We start from the raw sequence: 15022 nt of genomic DNA on the forward strand, positions 1-15022 counted from the left end.
GTTAACACTCCAAATGAAATTTGACTGCATCGCTTTATGAAACGCCATGTGTAATCCTTCCATAACTATGATAAATAAGAAAGGACTAAGAGGATCACCCTGACGAAGCCCTCTCTTGATAGAAAATTCATGATTTGGACAACCATTTACCAAAATCGAAGTTCTTGCTGATCGTAAACAACCCATGATCCAACTGCACCAAACCAAGCCAAATCCCAATGATCTCAACATAAAATACACTATTTCAAAGTTTTTAAACAATATACACTTTTTTCAAAAAAAATTGTCAATTTACACCATTCAGTCTACTAACCATTTTGTAGACTACCTCACATTGTGATCGACCACCAATTTTGCAAGGTAGTCGACCAAAAAACAACAGTGGCGACCAAAGTTTTGGTCGACTACCATATTTAATTCTAATATGTACAATCTTTGAAAAAATAAGGTATTCGACCAAATTATTGGTCGCCCGTGCTGTTTTTTGGTCGACTACCTTGCAAAATAGGTGGTTGATGATAATGCTAAAAATGAACATATATTTCATAGCATTAACCTTCCATAAAGACAAGCTTTTAGTTGCAATTGTTCTATTTACAAGTAATATTCGTTTAAATAAATAAGTGCAAAGATAAAAGAAGAAAACGATGATTTGAAGACGCAAATGACCAAAAAGCTCAAACGTACAAGTTACAATCCAAGTGGTTCAATTTATTGATAAATAACGTCTAAATATTGATAAGAGTACAAGTCGTGGAACAGAAAGTACAAGATATCTAAGCGTACGAAAGGACGTTCGAAAATCCGGAACCAAGACATAAACCGAGCATTAACGCGCGAGTCAACGGGACTAAAATTACAAGTCAACTATGCACAAGAATATAATATAATATATATATACTTATATAAAATTATATATATTATATTATATATTAAAATATATCAGCATCCCACGTTTTAATCAAGAATTGAGCTGGCCAGGCTGTCCATACGAGTGCATGAGAAATAGACATAAAACCCATGCGAGTGCATAAGCCAATGCGAGTGCAGGTTCAGGATCAGAAATTTTGCCTATAAAAGCCAGGCTTCTGTCGAACGAAAAACATGCACCTACATCTTTTTCTTTTCCTTCATCAATGTAATATATATTTATATTATAATTTTAATTTAAGTTAATTTTAATAATAAAGTTATGGTTTGGTTGGGTTATTTTAAGAAATGTTTTACGGGTTTTAAAGTCGGAACTCTGTCCGTGTAACGCTACGCGATTAATCAACATCGTAAGCTATGTTCTTCCTTTTTAAATTAATGTCTCGTAACTAAGTTATTATTATGCTTATTTGAGCCGAAGTAATCACGATGTTAGACTAAATATTATGATGGGGTTATTGGATTTTATACCATAATTAAGGTTTGGGCAAAAGACCGGCACTTGTGGAAATTGGACTATTGACTATTAATAGATGGGGGTATTGTCTAATCGAGTGACAACTCATTGGAGTCTGTCGAACCTATCTTCAAATTAAGTAACCTAATAATTAATAATGATTATGGTTGTCCTATTTAGTGACGTTCATACGGAATCTATTATAATCATTTAATTAATTATTTGGGTTGGGTAATTGATTATTCAAACTGATCAAGTGGGTAAATTTATATTCATATCTAATTAAAACAGGGGTGGATTACATACAGTGACAACTGGTGTAATTGTTGACAGAAGTGATAACTGCATCACAGTTTAAATCCTTAATTAGTTGGACTATTTGACTTCGGGTATAAGGGTAATTTGACGAGGACACTCGCAATTTATATTTATGACCGATGGACTATTATGGACAAAAACCAGATAGACGTATCAAATAAACTAGGACAAAGGACAATTAACCCAGAGTAATAAATTAAAATCAAATGGTCAAACATCATGATTACGGAAGTTTAAATAAGCATAATACTTTTATTTCATATTTCATCGTACTTTTATTTACTGCCATTTAATTTATCGCAAATTTATATATCTCACTTTAATTATCATCATTTATCTTTACGCTTTATATAAAATCGACAAACCGGTCATTAAACGGTAAAACCCCCTTTTTATAATATTACTACTTATATAATTATATATATTTTATACAAATATAGTTTATAAAAATATAGTATGTATCACTAGCTCCCTGTGGAACAAACCGGACTTACTAAAAACTACATTACTCTAACGATTAGGTACACTACCTATAGTGTTGTAGCAAGGTTTAGGTATATCCATCCGTAAATTAAATAAAACTTGTGTAATTTTGTCGTATTTCGTAGTAAACAATAATAGTATTTCGTACACCACCTCGCACACATCAAGTTTTTGGCGCCGCTGCCGGGGAATCGGTAAAAAACGCTATATTTTCGTAAACATTTCTTATTTCATAAAAATATTTTGTATTTATAATAAGTGTTAAAAATAAAAAATAAAATAAATAAATAAATAAAAAAATATATTTTTCAGACTTTATATATAAAATTATTAAGTATTTTTATTTTTAAATTTTTAAAAAAATATAAGTTTATATAAATATTTTGTAATATTTAGAAAATTAAAATCATAATAATAATTAAATTGAAGTTGGGCCGAAGCCTGCCAGAAGCTCTAACCATTTATGTATTATTGGGCCATGCGATCGCATGACCCTGAAGAGTAATACTCATGCGATCGCATGAGGTATACTGACAGGCCAGAAACCTCGGACTCATTTATTACGCGTAGGGTTTTAATATTTTAATTATTATTAATTAGGGTTTTATATTTTATTATTTAGTTTTAATTTTAGTTTTAATTTGTAAAATTAAGTTTTATTAGTTTTATTAATTATATAAATTTAGTAATTTTATATAAATAATATAAAAATAATATTTTTATAAAATTTGTATTTTTATCATTTTAGTTATAATTTGTATTTTTATTATTTAGTTCGTTGTTTTTAATCGTATCGTTCGTAATTATAGTTTTAAGTTTAGTTTTGCCATAGTTATTTTTATACTTCTAGATTTTTAGGCTTAGCCGTAAAATCCCTTAAGTGCTTTTTCTTTAGAATTAAGATTTAGGCCCTTTAGAATTTTGCGACGCCGTTTATATATTTTAGTGCCTTTTAAGTTATTTCCGTTTTGGATATAGATTTCCTTTTAAGCTTTAATACCTTTAGGCGCAACTTTTTAGATTTAGTTTTTAGACTTTTAAGTTTCGACGTTTTTCTTTCTTATTTTTATTTTTCGACGTTTTTCGACGCTCTTCTTTTTCTTTCTCATTTCTACGCTCTACTTTTTAGGACATAGATTTTATCTTCAAGATTTCGACGAAAAATTATTTTAAGCGGTTAAATTGATAGACATCCAAAATTTTCTGGTTCATAGTAATAGTTGGATTTGTTAGTGGTGAGTTGTGGGCTTCCGATTTAAAGGGTCATGGCTACCTGCTGCATCTATTGGCTATTCGAAACGTAGGCAAAATCAGAAAAGTCTATTAATTTGATAGCTTATATAATTTTTATCTTTTATAACTAATAGGATATTCTGTGAATGCACTGAGCAAAACGTTCACCACCTTTTATGCGTTCACCACCTGTAACCAGATCAAGACATCTAGCTAATATTGCCGCTGTTGATTTTTCTTTAGAATCATCATCTAGTCGAACAAGTACTCCAATTCAAATTTCCGATAATCCATTTTTTGAACCCGACTTCACAAGTGAGAACCCGGAGGATATTCAAGGACAATTCCAAGATCCTGAAACACTAATCATTCCTCCTAAACCACAAACTGTTAAATCAGAATCCTCTAGTGATTCGTATTCAACAAATTCAATTATGGAAGTAACTGAACCTCTAAGTATGGAAGACCGAATGAGAGTACACGCACGGGCCAAGGTCACGCCATTATTAAGCCAGATATTAATGCGCCAGATTATGAAATCAAGGGAAAAATCCTACACATGGTAACTAATCAATGCCAATATAGTGGTACGCCAAAAGAAGATCCAAACGAACATCTTCGAACCTTTAATAGGATTTGTACTCTATTCAAAATCAGAGAAGTTGAGGATGAACAGATCTATCTCATGTTATTTCCCTGGACTTTAAAGGAAAAAGCCAAAGATTGGTTAGAATCGTTACCTGAAGGGGCGATTGATACATGGGATGTTTTAGTTGAGAAATTTCTTAAAAGATTCTTTCCGACATCTAAAGCCGTGAGACTGCAAGGAGAAATTGTTACGTTCGCGCAAAAGCCAAATGAAACATTATATGAGGCATGGACAAGATTCGAAAAATTGTTGAGAGGATGTCCTCAACATAGTTTAGATACTTATCAAATAGTACAAATATTCTACCAAGGATGCGACATTACTACACGAAAAGACATCGATATTGTTGGGATTTAACAAGTTTGATAAGTCTTAAAACCTTTTAAGAATCTTAATAAACGGAAGCGTGTAATTATCAAATTTTACTTGTTGAACTTTAAGCCAATTAAAGTTAAATCCCAATTAGGATCAAGTTGTGATATATACTTACAAACTACAAGCAAGAATAAGATGTTATACCTATTCCAAGCTAGTTGAAAGAGATGAAGATGATGATGTTGAATGGAGCTTCAAATGGATGAAACCTCAAGGAGAAATACCCCAAACTATTAGCCCAACACCCTTGCTATTGGTTAGGATTTATGTGACACTTGAAACTTGCTTGCAAAACCAAATTTTGAAACCCTTTTCACCCTTCAAATGCCACGGCCAGCAGCAGCTGAATGGAGCAGTTTTCAGTTTTTTTTTTTTAAGTATTTGATGTGTATTTTTATGTAGTAGTCTCCCAAGGAGTCAATGAACAAGTATATAGATTAAAGAAAAAGCTTAATCATCTTTAGCATGTGTTATTCAAGACTCCAAGGCCACTAACTAGTTGTTTTTAAAATAAGTTTTATAAAATATAAATTTTATAAAACTATTCTATAAAACTTCCATTTTAATTTATATACACATTTTATTATATAAAACCAATTTATATATAAAATGTAACATAAATTAATTAATTATTTAACCTATAAATAATTAAATCCATATATATATATATATATATATATGTACACATCAAGTAACATTTTAGAAAACCATTTTTCTTAAAGCTCAAGTGTCGCGTATTTAATTAATGATCCAATCGTTAAGATTAAATACATATAAGGTGTCGGTAAGTTTGTTATTGGGTATGACCCGACTTGGATCATAACACATTAGCCACATTTATTTAATATGTCTCTCGGGCATACGAAAAACCTTCAATCTCCCACTTGCACGAGAAACATAAGAAATTAATGCAAGTGATGGATACAGCCTAACACACCGTCCATCACCCCTAATATGTTATGACTTTGTGCCATTCAATAACATCATCCCTTTCGAGCTCCCTACTCGAACTGATATATGTAGGTGAATCTTTCATTATATCCTTTCGTCCTAGATGTCATGTTAATTCCAAGAGATACAGAGTGATCACTCTCTTATAGATTTAACTTTATCAGGCCTTAGACATCTGACTCTCAACGAATAAGAGGGACAAATTCCATCTTGACTACATACGTCCAAGATATACACTTTACATTATACCTGAGTTCTCCCTTATGTACTACCATATTTCAGAATAGCGAAGGAAAGAATCAAGGCACAATACTTGGTGAATATCCGAACCCAATATGTATCTCAGGTCAGAGGATACAATGATATTCGCCATTACTCAAGATTACATGTGATCAACCACAAAGGCTCTATACAGTAAATCTTAAGAGTGGGTCTTCCAATATTTGTATCCCACAAATATCTATGAACCTTGGTAGCAAACCTGCCCCACATTCAACCTATGAATGTATACCAATCCAAGTTCATAATAGTCTAAACCTCACACTTGTTCTCACAAATGTGATCGACTACGGAATTTAGAATAATTGCTTATTCATGGATGAAATATGCAAAATAGGAACATGACTCAGAATTAACACCATAGTTATATTAATGAGTTTGAACTAATTCGTTCCGGTACAATACTTAAAACAGATCATAACCAATCACTAGAATATCGAAGCCCTAAAGCACTAACATGCCCTTCATGTTTTGCTCCATGTAAGAGCTTCGTGAGTGGATCCGCTATATTAAGATCTGTGTGAACCTTGAGAATACATATCTTTCCCTTTTCAACTTCATCCCTTATGTAGTTGAATATCCGCTCAATGTGACGGGTCTTTTGGTGAGCACGAGGTTCCTTGATTTGAGCAATCGCACCCTCGTTGTCACAAAAGATCTCAAGAGGGTCCTGAATGGAAGGGACTACTCCTAAGTCGTCGATGAATTTCTTCATCCATGCAGCTTCCTGAGCTGCCAATGAGGCGGCAATGTACTCCGACTCTGTAGTGGATAATGCAACAACATCCTGTTTTGAACTCTTCCAAGAGACCGCACCTCCATTTAATGTGAAGACATAACCGGATTGTGATCGAGAATCATCACGATCAGTTTGGAAACTTGCGTCCACGTAACCTTTTACAGCAAGTTCCTCCTCACCAGACCCGTATATAAGAAACATATCCTTAGTCCTTCTAAGGTATTTCAATATACTTTTAACCGCAATCCAATGATCGTTTCCTGGGTTATTCTGGTATCTACTTGTCAAGCTAAGAGCGCATGACACATCCGGTCTAGTGCATATCATTGCATACATGATTGACCCAATAACAGATGCATACGGGACTTTCTTCATTCTCTCCTGTTCATCTTTTGTGGTGGGGCACTGAGATGAACTGAGAAGTGTTCCTCTTTGAATAGGTACCAAACCTCTCTTAGAGTCCTCCATCTTGAACCTTTTCAAGACCTTTTCAATGTATGCACTTTGATTCAAACCTATCAATTTCTTGGATCTATCCCTGTAGATCCCAATCCCCAAGACGTATTGTGCTTCTCCAAGATCCTTAATGGAGAAGCATTTGCTTAACCAAGTTTTAACACCTTGCATTGCCGGAATATCATTTCCAAATAACAATATACCATCCACATATAGTACAAGGAACATGATAGTGCTCCCACTAGCTTTCTTGTATACACAAGCTTCATCACCATTTTTAATGAAGCCAAATTTCTTGGCCTCCTCATTAAAACGATGATTCCACATTCTAGATGCTTGTTTCAATCCGTAGATTGACTTCTTTAACTTGCATACCTTTTTAGGATATTTCGGATCAACAAAACCCTCAGGCTGAACCATATAGACATCTTCCTCAAGATATCCATTTAGGAAAGCGGTTTTGACATCCATTTGCCATATCTCATAATCATAATGTGCAGCAATGGCAAATAATATCCTGATAGACTTTAGCATTGCTACAGGTGAAAAAGTTTCATCATAATCAACCCCTTGAGTTTGAGTGAAACCTTTTGCTACAAGTCTAGCTTTGTATGTATCTAAGTTTCCATGTATGTCGGTTTTCATTTTGAACAGCCATTTACAATCAACTAGCCTAGAGCCAGGAGGTTGCGCAACAAGTTCCCAAACTTGGTTGTCATACATGGATTGCATCTCAGCGTTCATGGCTTCCTGCCATTTATCTTTATCAATCCTTGATAAAGCATCTTGGTAGTTTATTGGTTCATCTAAATCAACCACATAGCAACCATCCATGAGAAACCCATATCTCTCAGAAGGATTACTAATCCTACCAGATCTGCGAACGTCTTGTGTATTTTGATCATCCATCTGATCACTCTCAACATTTTCATGTTGAGTGCTAGTGTCAGCCAATTGTGTATCATCTACTTGATCTTGAACCTCTTCAAGATCTATCTTCCTTTCACTTTTGCCTTCCATTAGGAACTTAGTTTCAAGGAATTCAGCCTTTCGAGCAACAAATACATTTTGCTCGGTCGGATCATAGAAATAGTATCCCATATCATCCTTGGGATATCCTATGAAGATACACTTCGTGGATCGAGCATGCAACTTATTAGCATTATAGCGCTTTGGATAAGCTTCACATCCCCATACTTTCAAGTATGAAAGAGAAGGAGGTTTTCCAAACCACATCTCGTGAGGAGTTCGTTCCACTTTCTTGGTTGGGGCCATATTTAAAATACGAGCCGCGGAGCATAGACAATAACCCCAAAACGACAGAGGTAATGAGCTTCTTGCCATCATAGATCGAACCATATCCATTAGGGTTCGGTTCCTCCTTTCGGAAACTCCATTAAGTTGGGGTGTTCCTGGTGGAGTAAGTTGTGAGATAATCCCACAACTCCTAAGATGTTCTTGGAAAGCATCACTTAGGTATTCGCCTCCTCTATCGGTACGCAGTACCTTGATTGTCTTGTTGAGTTGATTTTGTACTTCGTTTTGATATTCTTTGAATGCTTCAAAAGTTTCATCCTTATGCCTTAACAAGTAGACATATCCGAAACGACTGAAGTCATCAATGAATGTAACAAAGTATCTTTCACCATTCCTAGTCATGGGCTTAAAGGGTCCACACACATCCGAATGTATTAATCCCAATAAGTCTTTAGCCCTTTCATAGGTCCCTTTGAAAGGTGCTTTAGTCATTTTGCCTTGTAAACAAGATTCACATACATCAAACGAGTCCATCTCATTTGATTTCAAAAGTCCATTCTTTTGAAGTGTATGCATTCGGTTCTTGTTTATGTGACCAAGGCGACAATGCCATAAGTAGGAATCACTCAAATCCCTTTTGAGTTTCTTGGTGCTTGTATGGTATATTGAGCTATTAGATGATGTGTCATCATGAACCAATTCATAAATTCCATTTGAAGGCGAAGCCTTAAAATAGAATACATTATCTAAATAAACGTGTATATCATCATTAACAAAATTAAGATAAAAACCACATAGTTTTAAACGGGAAACTGAAATAATGTTTCGACATAAATCCGGTGCATACAAAACATTGTTCAAAGTAAGTTCCAAACCACTTGGAAGCTTTAATACAAAGTCTCCTTGAGCCTTCACTTGCACTTTGGCTCCATTACCCATAAAGAGACTTGATGTTCCCGTTTGCTTGCTACTTCTTTTGAACCCCTGCAAAGAATTGCAAATGTGAGTTCCACATCCAGTGTCTAATACCCATGTATTAGAAGAAGTAATACTAAGCTCTATATATACCATATATATGTTACCTGAGGATTGCCCCGCATCCCTCTTTTCCTTCAACTCCTTAAGGTAGACCGGGCAATTGCGTTTCCAGTGACCCATTTCACCGCAACCGAAGCACGGGTCTTCCTTGGGGTTTGCTTGTCCGGCAACCTTTTGCTTCTTGTTCTTATTTTTGGTTGGGGTAACCATCCTCCCCTTTCCTTTGCCTTGATGGGCGGGTCCTTTCCTCTTAGCCGCCTTTGGCTTAGAGGTGTTGCCTTTGGACCCACCTTGATCGATTGCTAACACGGGTAAAGCCCTTTTACCCATGCTAGTTTCCGCCGTTCTAAGCATACCGTGAAGCTCACCTATGCTCTTATCCATCCCATTCATATTGTAATTAATTACAAATTGATCAAACCTTTTTGATAGGGAATTAAGGATAAGATCGGTGGCTAACTCATTTGATATGTTTAGGTTAAGACGGTTAGCACGATCAATAAGGCTCTTCATTTTGAGGACATAAGAGGAGACGGATTGGGTGTCATCCATACGACATGCATGTAGCGCTCGAACCATTTCGAAGCGCTCGACACGTGCTTGTTGAAGGAACATCTCCTTCAATTGCGTAATCATGTCATATGCACTATGATGTTCGAAATCCTTTTGGAGTTCGGGTATCATAGTCCCAAGCATTAGACAAGCGACTTGCACCGAATCGGCGCAATACTTGTCATAATAAGCCATGCCCTCTATATCTTCCTCATCCGGTTGGTCGGGAATAGGGTCCTCCAACACATACGCTTTGTCCTCAAGTTTGAGGACAATCCTAAGATTACGGAACCAATCCATAAAGTTCGTATGGTTGAGTTTGTCTTTCTCGAGGAGAGACCTTAATGATAGGTTGTTTAGGTTAAGTGGTGCATTTTGCATGTTGTTGTTATTTGCGGCCATCTACAAAATTTAACAAAGTTCATTTTAGTATCGATTTTAAATTTAATAAACAACTCCCTTTTATAATTAATTGTTTTATTAAATATTAGAATCCAACGGTAAATCAAATTTCGGTTAGGTGACCTTTATCCCGTTATTTGACTTAGCTAGGTAGTCATTTATATGACAATTGCAATCCTTTTGCAACTTCTAAATTATGGGATCATGCAATCCTTTTGCATGGCATATTTATCCCATCAACGCCTATTTGTTCCTCATGCTTCGGTGACCCTAAGTTCATGATTTCCAAATCAAGTCGTCCTACTTGTGTAAACTTGTAAAATTAACATACAAGTGGTTAGGTGACCTTTATCCCACAAGCATGCGAATTTTACCTTAACCATATTAGTTAGTTCATAATGGTTAGGTGACCTTTATTCCATTATGAGTTCACTACTATGTTCAAGTGTTCCTACAAAAGGATGGCGTTTAACTTGTTTGCCTAGTTTTAGTTAAGGGATTTTAAGTTTTCATAAATTCTAGTTTAAGAAAACATTTGCCATACACCAACATGCATTTGGTGTATAGTTCATTATGAAAAGCCAATTTCATGTCTATAAACCATTTTATATATATGATCCTAATCATGATCTTAATAACCGTTTATTAATGTCCTTTTAGCCATTTCAATTTAACCATTTTAAATTGTCGTTTTGCATGTGATTAATAACGTCTAATTTAACCAATTAAATTTTAGTTTTGTTTGTTGTTAACTTGTGTGATTAACTTGTAGCATACAAACATACAATCCACAATCATACAAGAAATTAAAACAACCACGCATGCAAAACAAAGATGTTCACAATCTAGCCATTTTGGTAGGCATTTGTTTAGCCGAAAACAAATGCCACCGGATAAGGGGTAATTACACAAAGTAGGAGATTTCAAATCTCCCACTTAACCTTGCATCCAAATGCTTCTTCATGTGTTCTTCAAGTCTTCATCATTCTTCATCATTTTACAAAATATATCCTAATACATTTTGTCTAAAAAATGAAATTACAACCTAATCTATTTTACATACCAAATATAAAATAAATTACATAACCAAATGAATTATTACATGCCAAATGAATAAATATTATTACAAACCAATTGAATAAATATCAATCAACCATGCATGCAACCAAACACAAGGTCAAGGCTTAGATTGTGAACATCATCAACATAAGTGATAGGCAAAATAGAATCACAAGTGATTGGAAACACAGAATCACAAGTGATCTGCAACACAGAATCACAAGTGATTGGCAGTACAGAATCACAAGTGATTGGCAGTACAGAATCACAAGTGATTGGCAACACAGAATCACAAGTGATTTTGGCCAAAATGACAACCACCCAAAACCGAAAATTTTACATTCTACTTCATGCATGTTCATAGAATGCAAAATTATAGTGGGTTTAATAACCATCTCGAAGCATATTTCAACAACCATGCATGCAACCAAACACAAGGTCAAGGCTTAGATTGTGAACATCATCAACATAAGTGATAGGCAAAACAGAATCACAAGTGATTGGAAACACAGAATCACAAGTGATCTGCAACACAGAATCACAAGTGATTGGCAGTACAGAATCACAAGTGATTGGCAGTACAGAATCACAAGTGATTGGCAACACAGAATCACAAGTGATTTTGGCCAAAATGACAACCACCCAAAACCGATAATTTTACATTCTACTTCATGCATGTTCATAGAATGCAAAATTATAGTGGGTTTAATAACCATCTCGAAGCATATTTCAACAACTTCGGCTCTGATACCATTGTTGGGATTTAACAAGTTTGATAAGTCTTAAAACCTTTTAAGAATCTTAATAAACGGAAGCGTGTAATTATCAAATTTTACTTGTTGAACTTTAAGCCAATTAAAGTTAAATCCCAATTAGGATCAAGTTGTGATATATACTTACAAACTACAAGCAAGAATAAGATGTTATACCTATTCCAAACTAGTTGAAAGAGATGAAGATGATGATGTTGAATGGAGCTTCAAATGGATGAAACCTCAAGGAGAAATACCCCAAACTATTAGCCCAACACCCTTGCTATTGGTTAGGATTTATGTGACACTTGAAACTTGCTTGCAAAACCAAATTTTGAAACCCTTTTCACCCTTCAAATGCCACGGCCAGCAGCAGCTGAATGGAGCAGTTTTCAGTTTTTTTTTTAAGTATTTGATGTGTATTTTTATGTAGTAGTCTCCCAAGGAGTCAATGAACAAGTATATAGATTAAAGAAAAAGCTTAATCATCTTTAGCATGTGTTATTCAAGACTCCAAGGCCACTAACTAGTTGTTTTTAAAATAAGTTTTATAAAATATAAATTTTATAAAACTATTCTATAAAACTTCCATTTTAATTTATATACACATTTTATTATATAAAACCAATTTATATATAAAATGTAACATAAATTAATTAATTATTTAACCTATAAATAATTAAATCCATATATATATATATATATATATATATATATATATATATATATATATATATATATATATATATATATATATGTACACATCAAGTAACATTTTAGAAAACCATTTTTCTTAAAGCTCAAGTGTCGCGTATTTAATTAATGATCCAATCGTTAAGATTAAATACATATAAGGTGTCGGTAAGTTTGTTATTGGGTATGACCCGACTTGGATCATAACACATTAGCCACATTTATTTAATATGTCTCTCGGGCATACGAAAAACCTTCAGATATAGCAGCTGGTGGTTCCATTATGAAGAAAACCGCAACTGAAGCTCACAAGATAATTGATAATACAGCATCTCACTCACATGAGTGGCATCAAGAAAAAGATATTTTTCGATCATCTAAAGCGGATAGAGCCGATTCTAGCCATGACTTTGATTCCGTTTCCGCAAAAATAGATGCTTTCGAGAGACGAATGGAAAAGATGACTAAAGATATTTACGCAATACGAATCAGTTGTGAGCAATGCGGTGGACCACACTTAACGAAAGATTGTCACATTGAGCAAACGATGGAACAACGTGAGAATGTTTCCTACATGAACCAAAGGCCAGGAAATAATTATCAAAATAATTATCAACCGCCAAGGCCAAACTTCAATCGAAATCAAAACATTCTTTACAATCCAAATGGACCCAACAATAACTCGTATAACCAACGAGGTCTGAATAACCAACCAACTCAAAACAACACTTTCAATCAACAAAGATCTAGCTTGTATAAACCACCACAACAAACCGAAGAGAAAAAGCCAAGTCTGGAAGAAATGATGGCAAAGCTAATGGAATCTCAAACACAATTTATTGCAACTCAAACCCAAACAAATGAGAGGTTTGATCAGTCATTAAGAACTCAACAAGCTTCCATTTTGAATCTAGAAAAACACGTAGGTACTCTTGCTAGCATGATGAGTGAGAGGGAACAAGGAAAGCTACCAAGTAATACTGAAGTAAATCCTCGGAATGAGAATGTTAATATGGTATCAACAAATTCTGAAAAATCAGTACCAGAAGATGGGAAGGTTTTAGATATGAGTAACAATGAAGAAGTTACAACACCACCACCACCCAAGTATGTAAAGCCAGTGGTGGCACTATACAAATCACCCATCCCGTTTCAAAAAAAAGGAGTTGAGTATGAGCAAGTGATAGGTAATAAAGTTTGTGATACCTCTGAAAAGAAGAAGAAGAATAAGAAAGTGCAAGAAACAAAAATCGTAAATATAAACCCGGTGAAGACAGTTCCACCAAAAGTTCCACCCAGGTTGGGTGATCCGGGTGAATTTATTGTTCCTTGTCTACTTAGTGATTGTGTCATGTATGATGCGCTAGCAGTTTTAGGTGCGAGTATGAGTGTTATGCCTCTTTCATTATATAAGAGATTAGGAGTAGGTGAGTTAATTCCAACGGAAATGAGTGTTCGACTCTTTGATCAAACCATTAGGCACCCAGTTGGAATTGCTGACAACCTACCCGTTCAAGTACGTAATTTAACCTTTCTAGTCGTATTTATTGTCATTGACATAGAAGAGGACCCAAACATTCCTCTAATTTTAGGTCGACCATTCTTAGCGTCCACCGGGGCGTTATTTGATGTAAGAGAGGGTAGAATGACACTTAATAATGATGAAAAATCAATCACCTTTGTTAGTCGAAAGGCTAAATCTCCACCAACCAAAACTGTTGAACCAACAAAAATGATTGGTAAGAACCATATTGTTTTACCAACTCCAACGATAGTGCTTAACAATAATAAAATGCCTAAGTGTGGGGAAGATGAAGTAACACCTAATGATAACTTGATAACAAAGAACCCCATTGTTGATACGAAATTAAATGACCCCGTTATTAATAGTTCAATGAAGAAACTTATTAAACGGATTCGCGATACTAGAACCAAGGGGAACTTTAAGTTATGTAACCAGTTAGTATCCAATCTATCGCCTAAAGAAAAGGCGAAACTAGTTGAATCTGTAGATATTACACAGGAATTCGACCAATGCCTTAAAGCAAAAGTCACAGATATGCAAGTTGATTATGGTCCAAGAGAAATTGACGATGAAGTTAATCACAATTTCGACACCACAGCTACCTAAGTGTGGTGAGATTTAAATGTTCTAAAAAAAATGTTGTCTAGAGTTAGTTGTTCTGTTCTCGTGTAGTTTCGAGAATGGAATCCGATTGGTCTTTTTCACTAGCAGACACTAAAGAACTAGTTTTCTTCCCCCCATTCTGAAATTTTTGTTTTTGTTTTGTAGGTTTTATATAAAATTAATATGCATTTTAAATTTAAGTTTTGTGTGAATTTAAAAACAAAATTTACTTTATTTCATTAAGCTTAAAAAATAATTTCTAAAATTCGTC

General features: G+C 34.6%; 1 non-coding gene across 1 annotated transcript; it reads right to left on the reverse strand.

Annotated features, from left to right (window-relative positions):
• Nucleotides 1-4238: 4238 nt before the first annotated feature.
• On the reverse strand, nt 4239-4345 carry LOC139886941 (small nucleolar RNA R71). The gene has a single exon (XR_011772799.1). It is a non-coding gene; the product is annotated as a small nucleolar RNA R71 (small nucleolar RNA).
• Nucleotides 4346-15022: the final 10677 nt, after the last annotated feature.

Source organism: Rutidosis leptorrhynchoides, chromosome 1 (genome assembly GCF_046630445.1).
Source record: "Rutidosis leptorrhynchoides isolate AG116_Rl617_1_P2 chromosome 1, CSIRO_AGI_Rlap_v1, whole genome shotgun sequence".
In the NCBI taxonomy this organism is placed as follows: domain Eukaryota; kingdom Viridiplantae; phylum Streptophyta; class Magnoliopsida; order Asterales; family Asteraceae; genus Rutidosis; species Rutidosis leptorrhynchoides.